Below are 13,999 nucleotides of genomic sequence, written 5' to 3' on the forward strand. Positions count from 1 at the left end.
TACTTTGCCAACAAAGGTCTGTCTAGTCAAGGCTATGGTTTTTTCAGTGGTCACGTATGGATGTGAGAGTTGGACTGTGAAGAAAGCTGAGCACCGAAGAATTGATGCTTTTGAACTGTGGTGTTGGAGAAGACTCTTGAGAGTCCCTTGGACTGCAAGGAGATCCATCCAGTCCATCCTGAAGGAGATCAGTCCTGGGTGTTCTTTGGAAGGAATGCTGCTAAAGCTGAAACTCCAGTACTTTGGCCACCTCGTGTGAAGAGTTGACTCATTGGAAAAGACTGATGCTGGGAGGGATTGGGGGCAGGAGGAAAAGGGGACGACAGAGGATGAGATGGCTGGATGGCATCACCGACTCGATGGACGTGAGTTTGAGTGAACTCCAGGAGACGGTGATGGACAGGGAGGCCTGGCGTGCTGCGATTCATGGGGTCGCAAAAAGTCGGACACAACTGAATGACTGAACTGACTGATATTGTATTTTCATGTCTGACAGAGTGCACATTCTTATGTTTATTGATATTATCATTTAACATATGGCTTCTCCTCATTTTCTTGGTTGCTTGGGAGAGTATTTTTTTCTTATTTTTATGCAGTATACAGTACAGTGTTCCTTAGTAAAATATTTTTAAAAGCTTTTTCTTTCTTCATATATATTTCCAGGGTGTAGACTCAAACATAAATTCACAGTCTGATATTTGGTTTTATAACTTGTTCATTCATTGTTCTAGTTTAATAAGAATTTATTTGAATCTTAACATTATTTTAATTTGCATTTCTTCCAGTAGTAGAAAAAATCATCTTGTGGTGATTTACCTAATTGTACACCTGTTTTAAGTTATTCATACACTTTGAAAACTTGCTCAATCTAAAGCTACACTAACATAGACCATCTGGTAATATCATGAGAATACACAAGTATATCAATAGAACAGGTTTGATAATCCAAAAATAAATTCTTACATTTGTGGTACATTGATTTTTCACAAAGTCATCAAGACAGTTTGATAGGAAAAAGCCGGACTTTTCACCACAACATCCTGGGACAGTAAGATATAACAACACAGATATTTATCCCTATCTCATATCACACAAACATTAGCTTAAAAGGATAACAGATTTAAATGCAAGAGCTAAACTGTAAACATTTTATAAGAAAACATAGAAGAAATTTTCATGACTTTGAATTAGTCAAAGATTTCTAAAATATGATTAAAAGCATGACCCATAAAATAAATATGAAAAATTGAACTTCATAAAAATTAATAGCTTTCTTTCTAAGGAAACCATTAAAAAAATGAAAAGGAATAGGGAAATTATAATTTAGATATGATAAAATTACTTGTATATGTTTTTTGCTATTTGGTCACTAAGTTGTGCCTAACTTTTTTGCAACTCCAAGGGCTGTAGCCTGCCAGGCTCCTCTCTCCATGAGATTTCCTAGGCAAGAACACTGTCAGTTCAGTTCAGTTCAGTTCAGTTGCTCAGTCGTGTCTGACTCTTTGTGACCCCGTGAATCGCAGCATGCCAGGCCTCCCTGTCCATCACCAACTCCCGGAGTTCACTCAGACTCATGTCCATCGAGTCAGTGATACCATCCAGCCATCTCATCCTCTGTTGTCCCTTCTCCTCCTTCCCCCAATCCCTTTCAGCATCAGTCTTCTCCAATGAGTCAACTCTTCACACGAGGTGGCTGAAGTACTGGAGTTTCAGCTTTAGCAGCATTCCTTCCAATGAACACCCAGGACTGATCTCCTTTAGAATGGACTGGTTGGATCTCCTTGCAGTCCAAGGGACTCTCAAGAGTCTTCTCCAACACCACAGTTCAAAAGCATCAATTCTTCGGTGCTCAGCTTTCTTCACAGTCCAACTCTCACATCCATACATGACCACAGGGAAAACCATAGCCTTGACTAGATGGACCTTTGTTGGCAAAGTAATGTCTCTGCTTTTGAATATGCTATCTAGGTTGGTCATAACTTTCCTTCTAAGGAGTAAGCATCTTAATTTCATGGCTCCAATCACCATCTGCAATGATTTTGGAGCCCCCAAAAATAAAATCTGACACAGTTTCCACTGTTACCCCATCTATTTCCCATGAAGTGATGGGACCAGATGCCATTATGGGTAGGATTATTTATAGCTCTCTTTTATTTTCTGTACTTTATTTAAAAGGGGGTGGTTCTTGGATGTTTTATCTTCCAGGTATCATCTCTACAACTTGATATGTTACATATAAATGGCAGTTATCTATAAACCCCATAAATACAAGGATCACATTTTTTTTAAATTATCAAATCCCTAAATATTCCAGACTTGTTGGAGTTGCTTATTGAGAGGTTTTTGCTACCAGTAAATTCTCTGACAGTGTAAAAATACTCCTTAGTTCATTTAGCCACTAGGAAATTTTATCCTTTGTTTAGGAGGCTGAAAGAGACATGGCCCTCTTTTACATAGTGATCTTATGCACTGATATTAGTATGTTCTCTTGGAGTAAAAAAGATTTGGAATGACAGACTAATTACAGCTCAAGCAGGCAGATCTCTTGGCTTCTGTCTCATCCGAGCAAGGATTCAAACCAACAGATTGGTTACAGCTCAAGCAGATAGAACTTGTACCTGCCACCAATCAGGAATGGAAATGTATATTGGGTGCATGATCAAGGTCAATCAGGAAAGGGGGCATGTCTTGGTACATGAAATATAAGGCTTTTACATATTCATCTAGGCATGGACTGAGAGTTTTGATTGACAGTTGCGAATTATATAACAACAGACTCTATTGCACATCTTTCCCATAATTCAGTCTGTTATAATCAGATGTATGTATATATAGAATATTTATGAATGCTTAATGGGGCTCCTGGGTGCCTAAGGTTACTTGAGGACACAGCTGTGCATCCAGGGTGCATGTGCTTGAATTGGAGAAGCCCCTGTGGTTACTTTGTACCACTGCATGCCTAGGGCACATGCTCAGAAGTTGGAAAAGTCTTTGTGGTTATTTTTCTAGCATATCTGTGAGCTCTCCTGGGCATGTCTAAGTGGGGATTAGAGAGTCAGGTTGCATCCTTTTCAGCTAGGCCACTTCTTGTGCTTGGGCATAACTTCCTACCTAATAGAACCATGGACAATTTGAAGTGCTTTCTTAATTTTCAAACATATAAAAACTTCTAGTTACTTTTGTTGTATTGATTAATAGCTAAATTTTGCTATGATCAGAGAGCAGATCCTTTGATTTTAGTAATTTGAAATTTGTTGACTTGTTTCATGACTCAGTATCTGATCAAATCTTGTGAATGATCCATGTACTTAAATAGCATGAAAGTGAAAATGAAAGTCGCTCAGTCATGTCCAACTCTTTGCGACCCTATGGACTGTACAGTCCATGGAATTCTCCAGACCAGACTACTTGAGTGGATAACCTTTCCCTTCTCCAGGGGATCTTCCCAACCCAGGGATCAAACCCAGGTCTCCCATATTACAGGCATGTTCTTTACCAACTGAGCTATCAAATTATCTTTTGTTCCTTTTCTTTTTTTCCTGCAGTGCAAGGCCCTATATAAAGTCAGTGCATTTATTATAAATCTTACTTTTCTAATATCCTTAATAGTTTGTGTCTATTTTTCAGTTGATTACTGAAAGAGGTGCATCAAAGTTTTCCATAATAATTGTGAATTTGCCTATATCTTCCTTAAATTTATTAACTTTTCTTTATATAACTTAGTTTATATTTTAGGTCATTGTGGCTGAAAGTGTATTTTCTCATGATTAATGCCTTTAATCATCTTTGGAAGAGTTATTTTCCTTTAAGTCTGTTTGCCTGTTATGAATACAGCTACCCCTGGTTTATTTGGGGAAGCATTACTATCAGTATATCTACTTTTATCCTTGACTTGTATGTCTTAGAAAATGCCTAGAGTTAAATTTTGTATACTGTATAAGCATGTAATAGCATTAATTGACAAATCCATTATTTTAGAGCCTGTAATTTTAATCACAATGAAGTTAGGAGACCTGCCAAACAATTCCTGAGCTATGGAAGTATTAATTATGCCAAAGTGTGTTTAAATTCTCCTTTGTAACAAAATATAATACATTATTCACCAAAGCTATTTTTAAGGCCTACCTTCAGAATTTAATTAATCAGTTTTACAGTCTTATTCCCTCTTAGCTATGACATTCTATTGCATTTTTATTTGCACTGTATGAAGTATTGATGGATAAGAATAATGATTTTTTATTTAATTAAAGGAAAAATTACAGTAAAAAACTGGTACATATAGAAATACTTTTGAAATCATTTCACTTTTTAATACTTTCTGCTGCTGCTGCTTCTGCTAAGTCACTTCAGTCGTGTCCAACTCTGTGCGACCCCACAGATGGCAGCCCACCAGGCTCCTCCGTCCATGGAATTTTCCAGGCAAGAGTACTGGAGTGGGATGCCATTGCCCCATTTGAATATGTTTTATTACAATACAGATAACAAATAAATGTATCCAACAGGGTTAACCTCAGTTCCTAAGTGTCAAAGTAATTTTCTTTCACAGGTGACTACATCCAGCATTTGAACAGTGAAGATACACACAGGCCTGGCATCTCGGGTCATTTTAGTCACAGAGCTCTTTATACAGTCAGCAAAACTGTCATGGAACCTACATCACCACTTGGCTTTGCTGTTTCCATAGATGCCTGAAGCACTTAGTAAATATCTCACACTAAATACTTTCCAAAGAGTCTAATCTGTGACAGCAGACAAACTTGTAACTGTGCTTGTGCAAAATGGAATAAGCTCAAATTGAAGTTTCATAGAACTTGAAGTGGGAGACTTTACCATCCACACAATCAGATCTGTTTCCACAGGAGGATGCCAAAGCTTAGAAATAAAGGGAAAAACGCAACAGAAAAAACCAAAGGTTATAAACTGGACATGCACAGAAAAACAAAATGGACTTTAAAACGTGAAAATATGCTTAATTCCTCTTCTAATGAAAGAAATGATACCTAAGACCGAGCATGCACACACATAAAATGAACTGGTAAGAGCCTCTGCCTCAGGAGATGGGAACAAAACTGCTTAGTGAGAAAAGTGCAGGAGTCCCACTGTGTACTACACGTGCATGTGTGCCAAGTTGCTTCAGTCGTGTCTGAATCTTTGTGACCCTATGGACTGTAGCCCGCCAGGCTGCTCTGTCACGGGATTCTCCAGGCAAGATACTAGAGTGGGTTGCCATGCCCTCCTCCAGGGGATCGTCCCAGCCCAGGGTCTCTTATGTCTGCTACTGTCATACTGCGCAACCCTTTAAGATGTCATTGGAAATGGATATGTGATTTAAAATTCAATACGAAATTTTTGAGTGGTCGGATTTTCTGGAGTTTTCTGAACATTTCTAGGTGTCCTGGCAGCTAATAACAGTTGTCTCTCCTAACAGCTAAGGCATTGTTTCTCATTTTCTTTATTCTTTTCATCACTTTCTCTCTTCTGAACAGCAGTTCAGTAATAAACATGGACATTTATTTAATCAAAAAAAAATAACATTTGTCTCTACTTCAGATAAAGACTTTAGTCATCATTTCCTAATTTTTTTCTTCAACCACAAGCCTCTATCTACATGAGGTTAATGAATAGGAATATTTGAGGAGGTGATATGATGTGGTATCTGAATTTGCCATCCAGGAATCCTCTGATTATCCATTACCTGTTTTTGGTTAAATTCATAAACTGTGTAATTCTGTTAATATGAACTAAACTATATTAGGAAAGCCAATATTTCTGCTTCTTTTGTTTATTTTTTAGAGTATCACAAGTATAGCATTTGAACCTGACAATAAGGATTCTGTCCTCTGATCTAGAATTAGTCATACTGGTATGATACTACTCAGTGCTTTCAAAAGCTAAGTAAATCAGCTCTTCTGTGAAAATTAGAAAAAGGAACTCTCTGTTCAAAGAGAAACTGGATAAAAAGTTTCTCTCTGAACTGAGCAATTAGGTAAAAAGTTTCCCTATCTGGTGAGGAGCTCAGGGTACACCTTGATGTGTGTGCAGAGGGATGTCAGCCCCTTGGCCAGAGTACAAGCCACCCAACTCTGAGCAACGGGGCTGCCTTGGCCAGCCCAGGGATGGAGACAAAGCTCAGGTGCAGCTCAGAACTATTATTCCACTTAATATAAGCTAACACCAGTTATGCCAAAGAAAACTGACACCTTGCCTGCCTTCACTTCGAATGAACAGAGCAACAGAACCTATGTCAGAGAAGAATAAAAAAGAATTTTGGTTTCTCTGATAAATCAGTATATTTAAATAAATATAAATAAATAACCTTCTCCTCAAAACAGAGTAGTAACCCTATCTCCACTTAGTTCCTGTCTGCTAAATAAAGTCATCTTGAGCTTTACCTGAAACTTCCCTCAAGAAGCACCATTTTTCCTCAGTTTTGGAGGGCTGATCTCTGAAAATCTCTGACAAGGAAAATAGCAGCATCTATCAACAACTGGTTCCCAGCAATAATGTTGTTATTGTTGTGGATTATTTTTTCAACACCTGAGATATTTTTATTTGGTGAATCAGTACCTGTCTTGTAGACTTCTTTGAAAGCAAACTTTTTTCTTTTATATCTGAGTCTTGATAATTTTCATTTAAAAAATGGTGGGACAGCAAGAGTTATGAAATAGGTATGAAGCTTGATTTGTCATGTAATTATAATTGGGTTTCCCAGGTGGTGCTAGTGGTAAAGAATGCACTTGCTGGTTCCTGAGACATAAAAGATACGGGTTTTATCCCTGGGTCAGGAAGATATCCTGGAGGAGGGCAGGACAACCCACTCAAGTATGGACTCCCATGGACAGAGGAGCTTGGCAGGCTACAGTCCATGGGGTCCAAAGAGTCAGACAAGACTAAAGAGACTTAGCATGCATATTATAACTACAAGGGCAATCGCATGCTACCATGCCAGCACATTTTGTCAGCTATCTTCAAAAATACAGAGTACAACTACTTCTCACTAAATCCACAGCTGAATCCCTACTTCTTCTGTCAACATCTCCTGTATGGATTATTACAAACATCTAAATGGTCTCCCTGAGTTGTCTGTGCTCCTTATCAATCTACTTTCAACACAGCAGGTGGTGTGATAATATTAAAGTGTAAATGAAATCAATGTCACTTCTTTGCAGAAAGTTGTCTCAATAAATTCTCATTTCATGTCAGTAAAATTCATATGTGTATATATATATGTATATATATATATATATACATAATATCATCTTCTTTATCCTTTCATCTGTTAATAGTCACTTAGATTGCTTCCATATCTTGGCAATTCTAAATAATGCTGCTACGAATATTTGGGCACATAATCTTTTTGAATTTGTATTTTTATTTTAGTATTTTTGGATGCCCAGGAGTGAAATTTTGGGGTCATATGATAGTTCTGTTTTTAGCTTTTAGAGAAACCTTCAGAAACCTACCGCAATTTACATTCCCATGGAAAGTGTGCAGGTTTTCCTTTTCTCCACACCACCACCATTTGCTATTTGTGTTCTTTTTGATGATAGCCATCATCAAAAGGTAATATCTCATTGTGATTTCAATTTGCATTTCTCTGATATTAATAATGTTGAGCATCTTTTTATGTGCCTTTTCATGTTGATCATCTGTATGTCTTCTTTGGAAAAATGTCTATTCAGGTCCTCTCCTCATTTTTTAATGGGGCTTTTTTTTTTCTTAATTGAATTGTATGAGCTATTTATACATTTTGGATATCAACCCTTTATCAGTCATATAATTTGGAAATATTTTCTCCCATTCAATAGATGTTTTCATTTTGTTGGTTTTCTTTGCTGTGCAAAAACCTTCAAGTTTAATTAGGTCCCATCTGTTTATTTTTGATTTTGCTTTCTAGCTAAATTGTTCTTGCTGCTTCTTGAAATCAAATTGCTAACCATGTTCATGTCTTGAGAATATGCCTACTTTCTGGATGCTTTCTTCTCACAGAGCTTCTGGGACCTCCTCAGGTCTTTATTCCAATGTCACTACCTTAGTAAGCACTTCCTGTGTACCCCCTCTAGTACTTCCTACCATCCCTCCTACATTTTTCTGTCTAGCAATAATCAGTCTATACAGATCTTGCATTTAGTTGTTCAGTTGTGTCCGACTCTGCAATCCCATGAACTGTAGTCCACCAGGCTCCTCTGTCCGTGGGATTTCCCAGGCAAGAATACTGGAGTGAGTTGCCAGTTTCTCCTCCAGAGGATATTCCCGACCCAGGGATTGAACCCACTTCTCCTGTGTCTCCTGCATTGGCAGGCGGATTCTTTACTTTGCCTATTTTAAGTTATTGTTTATATTTACAACAAAACAATACTGCTGCTACTGCTAAGTCACTTCAATCATGTCTGACCCTGTGCGACCCCATAGACGGCAGCCCACCAGGCTCCCCCGTCCCTAGGATTCTCCAGGCAAGAACACTGGAGTGGGTTGCCATCTCCTTCTCCAATGCATCAAAGTGAAAAGTGAAAGTGAAGTCGCTCAGTCGTATCCAACCCTTAGCGACCCCATGGACTACAGCCTACCAGGCTCCTCCACCCATTTCCAGGCAAGAGTACTGGAGTGGGGTGCCATTGCCTTCTCCAAACAAAACAATACATGACTCCATAAAATATTTTTGTTTGTTTTGGGTATTTAGTGTTTTGAAATGTATATTTGTTTAGGAAAGATACTTATTTCATTCATTGAACATGTACTTTCCTGCATTAAAAGAGCTACTTAATGCTTCTGTGTGTCAATATTATCATTTTTAATACAAAGATAACAATTCTTTTAACCTATTGAATGTTTGTGAAGGTTAAAAAGAATAAAATCCCATAAAAATTGTCACTATCAGGAACATAGTAAGGACTCCATAAATATGACTTTATAAGTACAATAATAATGATGAATGATTGTTTGTTACCTGATTCAGGGAATAGTTAGCTGGATTTGGTCTCTTGAAATACAAAAAAAAATAAAAAAATAAAAAAATAAAAAGCTCATTGCCTATCCCTTAAAAACAGCTGGAACAACTAGAATTTGATGAGCTAAAGACTCACAATCAGGAGTTTGTTAGTATTGGCTGGTTATCCTACATTCACCAGGGAAGTCCATTTCAAATGCATAATTTGTCTCCTTCTCTACCTTGCTGCTTCATTTTATCATAATTCTCCTTCCTATATACACTGTCAAATCAAACAAATCATCTTTTGAAACAAAAGATTCTCCTTTCATATGTTTCATTATTCAAGCTGTGCAGTCTAAAACATAGAGGCAAACATTTGATTTTCTCAAGACTTTAATTCTCAGAGGCAATTACAGCCGCTGGTCCCTGTTACCAAATCATCTCACTAAATAGAACTTCTTTTTATAAGTTTTCCATTTCAGGTGAATAAAATCCACTTTCCCTTCCACATTATTGGGCTCTTACATATCCACACTCATTCTTATTGTTATCATCAATTGCATGTGTCTATTCTTTGCTTCACTGTTTAAAACTTCATTCTCTAAATAACTGGATATGATTGTTTTAGCAATTTAGTGATACTATTATTACTTTATCAAATAGGTTTACAGATACACATGTCAAAATTATTACTACCATTCTGCAATCAACTTTATCTGAAGATTTACTAATTTTGAGGTACATTATCAAACAGACTGTCTTAAATATATTCCATATGAATTTTTATTGAACTTTGCAAATTAACTTTTCAACATTTGATTTAAAAAAACTGATCTTAGAAGCTGAAATATGCATATGGCCTATTTTTTCAGTAATATTAGTCAACACAGTTTTAATATGCAAGGTAACAAAAAAAAGTTACCTTGTTAACCCAGAAAAATGAAGATTTTCAAAGTTATAATGAAAGATTGTTTTTGTTTTTTAAAAACATATTCTAGTGAAATAAACATTGCTAATATTTGTACTGTTAAAATTTAGTTGTACTTGAACCTTAACACAAAGAAATGTATTTGTAGTTAAGCCAGTTTTTAAAATGCTTGCTATTTGAAAATAGATGGTGAATTCAGTGACCGAGTGCACTTGTATGCTTTCACTTATACTCATACTACAGTTACTTTTGTAGGAAAAGATTTTAAGGAGAAACAGAAAGCCCAAATTATCAAAGGAATAAGTCTTTGATAAATTTCTCCCTTTTAACAAAAGCAGTATAATCTAATACTCAAAACCACCAAAAAAATTTAAAACAGACAATAAGTCACATTTTTTGAAAACAGGATAATATTTAGTCTATGAATGTGCACAAAAATGACTATTTTATTGTTGACCATTTTCATGAGAAATGCAATATCACATTTCTTTCTGAGTTTTTTAAGTGGTTATCCAAACAACAGTGTTGACATTTTCAAATTTCAGCTTGTGAGGTTTCGTTGTCATGATGATGGTAGCTGCTATGTTTTACTACTTACAGATGGAAGTTACAGGGTAAAGCTACACAAGCCTGGTTATTACAAAATGTGGTTGCGGATACAGTTTGATTGGTGACATCATATAAAGTATCTGTTAGGTTTTCTTTTGCAAAAAATTAATATGAAGTTAATTTTTTTTCTTTTTCCTATATTAATATTATGCTTGCAAGAGCAATGCACACTGTTATCTGTAGTCTGGTTTTTTTTTTTTTTAATAGGATTTGATTGTATACCTTTACCACAATTTATTTTTCCTTTCTACTATTGAAGGGCATTTGGGTCTTTTTATTTTTCAACATTATGGAAAATAAGATTGTAAATATTCTTTTACAGGTACCCTGGTGTAAAAATATTTCTGAGTTTCTCTAGTGCTTATACATAGAAGAGGAAATACTGATTCTAGATATAGATAGTTCCAACTTTAATACATACAGCCATATTTTTCAATGAGGTTTTCTATATAAAAATGAAATAAATGTTCCTCATATTACTTTGCCGGCAAACTCAACCCAATTTCTCAGCCCAATTAAAATACAATGGTCTTTTAAGTCACATATTTCTGTTTAATTTTTTGTTCTTTTCAGTTTTGGCATACTTTTATGTTTAGATTTTTAAAAAATAATTTTACAGTTTTACTGTATTTTAAAAACTATCTTAGATTCTCTGTGGTTAAGGATTCTAAACACAGGGAAAAGAATATAATTCAGTTCAGTTCAGTCGCTCAGTCGTGTCCGACTCTTTGTGACCCCATGAATCGCAGCACACCAGGCCTCCCTGTCCATCACCAACTTCCAGAGTTCACTCAGACTCACATCCATCGAGGAGGTGATGCCATCCAGCCATCTCATCCTCTGTCGTCCCCTTCTCCTCCTGCCCCCAATCCCTCGCAGCATCAGAGTCTTTTCCAATGAGTCAACTCTTCGTATGAGGTGGCCAAAGTACTGGAGTTTCAGCTTTAGCATCATTCCTTCCAGAGAACACCCAGGGCTGATCTCCTTCAGGATGGACTGGTTGGATCTCCTTGCAGTCCAAGGGATTCTCAAGAGTCTTCTCCAACACCACAGTTCAAAAGCATCAATTCTTCGGTGCTCAGCCTTCTTCAGAGTCCAACTCTCACATCCATACATGACCATAGGAAAAACCACAGCCTTGACTAGACGGACCTTTGTTGGCAAAGTAATGTCTCTGCTTTTGAATATGCTATCTAGGCTGGACATAACTTTTCTTCCAAGGAGTAAGCATCTTTTAATTTCATGGCTGCAGTCTCCATCTGCAGTGATTTTGGAGCCCCCCAAAATAAAGTCTGACACTGTTTTCACTGTTTCCCCATCTATTTCTCATGAAGTGATGGGACCAGATGCCATGATCTTCGTTTTCTGAATGTTGAGCTTTAAGCCAACTTTTTCACTCTCCTCTTGCACTTTCATCAAGAGGCTTTTGAGTTCCTCTTCACTTTCTGCCATAAGGGTGGTGTCATCTGCATATCTGAGGTTATTGATATTTCTCCCTGCAATCTTGATTCCAGCTTGTGTTTCTTCCAGTCCAGTGTTTCTCATGATGTACTCTGCATATAAGTTAAATAAGCAGGGTGACAATATACAGCCTTGACGTACTTCTTTTCCTATTTGAAACCAGTCTGTTTTTCCACGTCCAGTTCTGACTGTTGCTTCCTGACCTGCATACAGATTTCTCAAGAGGCAGGTCAGGTGGTCATAAATGAGTAAATAAGCAAGTAAAAAGAAAGGTTCCCTATTTATAACTAATATTAGGAAGGAAAAATATTAATATAAGGATAAATAGAAAATTACCTTTTCTAGTTACTGCTACACAACTTTTCTTTCTCTATAAAATTCTCACTTAACACCATGGGTAAGATCTGACTCAGAGGTAGACACACTTTCTTCAGGTCATTTTGGAAATCTTGATACTTCTGTAGGACTAAATAAAAGTGAGCTACTTAGAGGTCTGTGTGGAGTCCTACACATTTGATATTTTTTAAGATGGAAAGAGCAGCAGAGGATGCATTCTGGAAATTTCCTGATGACCTATAATTTGGGGAATTTATCTGTTCAGATTTGTTAAATTCTATTCAAAATTGTCATAGTCTTCAAGACAGACCAAATAAAGAAATAAATCCCTGAACCCTATCTCCTGATATTAATGCTTTTATGTAATCTCTACCCTTGAGTGTGCACAGCACCTGTGGCTTGCTTACATAGAAAAAATGGAGGAAAGGCAAAGGGATTTAGATAGTTACATAGATGTGATAGCACCCGTCTCTCTTTCTATTGCTGGCTTTAAAGAAGCAAGCTTCTTCCCCTTGCTGTATGGCAGAAACCAACACAACATTGTAAAAATTAAAAAAATAATAATAATAAAAAGAAGCAAGTTTCCATGAATCCTACAGCCACAAGGAAAGGAATATTTCTCACTTACCTTGTTCATAGTACTTCTGAATAGCAGGGTTATTATAATACATAATTATTATTCAAAGATAAGACAGACCCATATACTTCTCATTCAAGGGCCAGAGATCAAAAGGGTCAATTTAATTAGACTTTATTAGGAAAATAGCACTCATCAATTATATTGCATATTTTATGTTAGAAGCTACCATTGTGTTGGATGTAAAAGGAATGCAGATTAAGTAAGTGTTCAGTGAGCATATATCTAAAATCTTCCATAGGATGGTTGAAACAGTAGTTGCACATTCAATTCCATAGTTCTGGAAGAAAATGGGATGTAATTCACTATCAAATATGTCCTCACTGGCATGGGAGTAACACATCAGGAAGATTTGATGTTGTGCAGTCACTCAGTTGTGTCTGACTCTTTGCGACCCCATGGACTGCAGCATGCCAGGCATCCCTGTCCTTCACTATCTCCCAGAATTTGCTCAAACTGATGTCCATTGAGTTGGTGATGCCATCCAACCATCTCATCCTCTTTCATCCCCTTATCCTTCTGCCTGGCATCAGGGTCTTTTACACTTAGTCGACTCTTCACATCAGGTGGCTAAAGTATTGGAGCTTCAGCTTCAGCATCAGACCTTCCAGTGAATATTCAGGGTTGATTTCCCTTAGGATTGACTGGTTTGATTTCCTCGTAGTCCAAGGGACACTCAAGAGTCTTCTCCAGAACCACAGTTTGAAAGCATCAATTCTTCAGCATTCAGCCTTTATTATGGTCCAGCTCGCATATCTGTACATGACATATTTAAAAAATAAAATAAAATTACAATTATCTTAGTATGGTAAAAAAATGTCTGCCATGTTTATTTAACTTTTCACTGGATATAAATTAGACCAATTTACATGGTGAAACTGGGTGGTGATTGGCATTTGTCAAATGGCATTTGCCTAACCCAACCAGGATACTCAGAGAATACATTGTATCTGTGCCCATCATCCCAGATATTGCTTAGAGTGGTCTATTCAATTCAATTTCTATTGAAATTTCAAATGATCTATATGACCTGGGGGAGACCAAGACATATACCACTGATTCTCTTTCCCCAGATGTGGGAAATTAGCTATATTATAGC

This window comes from Bubalus kerabau, chromosome 3 (genome assembly GCF_029407905.1).
Source record: "Bubalus kerabau isolate K-KA32 ecotype Philippines breed swamp buffalo chromosome 3, PCC_UOA_SB_1v2, whole genome shotgun sequence".
NCBI lineage: Eukaryota > Metazoa > Chordata > Mammalia > Artiodactyla > Bovidae > Bubalus > Bubalus kerabau.